The sequence below is a fragment of the Ascaphus truei genome, chromosome 3 (assembly GCF_040206685.1).
Source record: "Ascaphus truei isolate aAscTru1 chromosome 3, aAscTru1.hap1, whole genome shotgun sequence".
Taxonomy (NCBI): Eukaryota; Metazoa; Chordata; class Amphibia; order Anura; family Ascaphidae; genus Ascaphus; species Ascaphus truei.
Window position 1 is genome coordinate 154,002,048 of NC_134485.1, and position 3,346 is coordinate 154,005,393.

Consider the following 3,346-nt stretch of genomic DNA (forward strand, 5'->3'; position numbering starts at 1 on the left):
TCAGCCCTACTATTTCATATTTAGATCGTAGGTTTTGGAAGCTCAGGAACTTCCCGAAGCTCAAGAGGTCGGCAATAGCATTGATATTTTTGGCTTTGAATTCGTCGAATTGTCCGGGCTCACATCCAGGTGGGAATTTCGGGTTTTTGTGAATTGGTGTAAGTTGAAAGTGAGATGTTGTGAGCTTAAATTTGAATTTGCATTTCGTCCAGGTCTCCCATGTGTGTCTCATCGGGCCTAATTTGAATTTGTTATTCTGCATGTCCTCCTTGCTTAGGGACCAAAGGCAAGCCGGCAGCGAAAGCGTCCCGGCATATTGAGTTTCTATGTCTAGCCAGCAAAATTGGTTTGGGTTGGCATTCCAGACTACTACCTGTCTCAGTTGTGTAGCCAGGTAGTATCTTGTGATGTCTGGAACTCCCATTCCTCCTCTCCCCCTTGAGGCCAAGAGAACTGTTCTAGAGACTCTTGGTTTTTTTCCTTGCCAAATAAAGTGGAATATTACTTTTTGGATGTTTTTCAATTCTGAGCCAGGGACGTGGACCGGGAGAGTCTGGAAGTAGTAAAGTAATCTAGGGAGTATATTCATTTTAACCGAGATCATTCTCCCGATCCATGATATCTGATATTCTCCCCATTTTTCTAGATCTTGTTTGATTTTTTGGAACAGGGTCGGATAGTTATGTTGGTATAAAGATTGGTAGGTCCTCGATATCTTAACTCCCAAGTATTTGATACAAGAGGAGCTCCAACGATAATTAAAGTTTAGTTTGAGGAGATTCACCTCTGGCTCTGGCAGGCTTAGGTTCAAGGCTTCTGATTTATCACTATTTATTTTATATCCTGAGATTTTCCCAAAATCCCGGAGTTCTTTTTGAAGGTTGGGTAGGGAGATTTGGGGTTTTGATAGGGTTAGAATGACATCGTCTGCGAATAGGGATATTTTATGCTGCCGATTTCTATTCCTTGGATGTCAGTATTGAGCCGAATTGCCGATGCTAGTGGTTCGATCGTTAGCGCAAAGAGGAGATAAAGGGCATCCCTGTCGAGTTCCATTTGTGATTTCGAATCTCTGGTTATTGCCCCCTGGTAATTTTACTGTAGCTGACGGGTTTTGATATAGTCTACGGACCCCCTCTAAGTATGCGTCTTTAAAGCCAAATTTGCGCATAGTCTGGTCCAGGAATTGCCAGTTTATTCTATCGAACGCCTTCTCTGCGTCTAGGCTTAACAGGAGTGCTTTGGTGCCTGTGAGGTGAACATGGTCAATAATATTAATTATCTTCCGGGTATTGTCTGAGGCTTGCCTGCCCGCGACAAATCCTACCTGGTCAATGTTGATTAATCTCGGTAAGATGGGGTTTAATCAGTTTGCTAGTATTTTGCTATATAATTTGAGATCACTGTTGAGGAGGGAGATTGGACGGTAGCTTCCACACTGCATCGGGTCTCTGCCATCTTTGTGTATAATAGCTAAGTTAGCCAGAGACATTGTTGGTGGGATTTGGTTCCCTTCCCTGAAATAAATAAATGTTTTCAGGAGATGCGTGGATAGAGTAGGCAAGAATCTCTTATAATAGACATTGGTGAAACCGTCAGGACCAGGAGACTTAGTGATTTTTAAAGATTTGACCGCCTCTTCCAGTTCCTCTTTTGAGATCTCAGCGTTGAGGACTGTGTTTTCCTCCTCCGTTAATGTGGGGAGATGGCATTTGTTTAAATATTGCGTTATCAATTCTGATGCTATTGGTTCAGGTCGGCCGTTTTTAGATCTTAAATTATATAGTTCTGTATAGTATTTTGTGAATTCCATAGCAATTTTGCTGTCACTATATTGTATCTCGCCAGATCTACTCTTGATCGCCGTTATTTGGGATCTTTTTTGTACCCCTCTCAATTTACTGGCCAGGAGTCTGTTGGCCTTGTTACCCTTGTCATAGTATTGTTGATTGGTCCATTTTAGGGCCTTTTCAACATCCTCCAGCTGGGTTTGTCTAAGTTTTGTTCTGGCTGTTAACAATGTTTTGTATATTTTTTTGGAGGGGTTAGCTTTGTGGGCTTGTTCTATTGTTTTTATGCTATCTGTGAGCTCTTTGGTTAGTTTTTGGCGAGCTTTTTTCCTGTGGGATGCGATGGAGATAATTTTTCCTCTGATGTCTGCCTTATGGGCTTCCCACAGGATTGCTGGAGAGGAGACTGTTCCTTCGTTGAAGTAGAAATAGTCCTTAAGTGAGGATCTAATCTTTCTTTCTATCGCAGGATGATTTAACAGTGAATCATTTAGTCTCCAGGAGTAACTCGTTGTTTTCTCGAAAGGGATTGACAGTGTCAAAGTAATCGGGGCGTGTTCGGACCATGTGATTGAGCCAATGTCTGATTCAATGGCTGCCGCCATCACATTTTTAGTGGTCAGGCCATGTTTCTTTTAATGACGTCATCTTAAAGGCAATTGAAGCAAAGCCATTCTGATTGGCTGTGCTTTCATTGCTTTTAAGTGACGTCATCATTTTTTTTTTGCATCGGCCAAAACACATGGTTTTCATGGCCCAATCAGGGCATTGGGAACAATGCCGAAAATGTGACGTCATAGGCCTTTAAAAGCCTATGTCGTCTCATTTTGAAGCCAGACGCCGAGGAGGAAGGACCTCTGGAGAAGAAAGAAGACCAGGGCGTGGCAGCAGACGGGAAGAAGACCCCGGAAGAAGATAGAAGAATACAGATGAAGATGGACTACAAGTGGAAGACCCCTGGATTGTCGTGTTTTATTATTTTAATGTTTATTATGTTCTGGTTTATTATTTTATGGGTTCCTGTTCCTGGATTGGTTCGTGAGTAAGCTGATCAACAGGAGTCGGTGAGTGGGTCAAGGAATGGTAAGTGAACTAAAGAAATGTATTTTAATGTACAGTGGCGACCAACTTTATTCTTACTTGGCTAGTTCCGTGAATTTCAGAATATCCCGGTGATGTGCAGTTTAGTGTCGTTTTCGCCCGGAGTGTATTGCGTTATTTCGCGCCCGTGATTTAAGCATTTTATTCCCGCTGGCTGCAATACTGCAATGCCGTGTAAAAACGCATGGGGGCGTTTGCGAGCTGTTGTCTTTGAAGTCTAATACCTTCGCGGTTCAACCTACAGTACACAGTCTGTGTGTGCGCGCGCAGTAATAGTAAAATTGCATATTTAATTTTATTTTAAAGTACAGTACTGTACTGTACATGCTTGGACCCTGTTGGGGTGAAGTGAGGGGGTTCCTAACATCTGGGGGAAAATAAATTTTAATTCTATGGTGAGTACTGTCTTGTTGCCGTATTATTTTGGTGGGGCTGGCTGGGTACTTCTTTAGGGG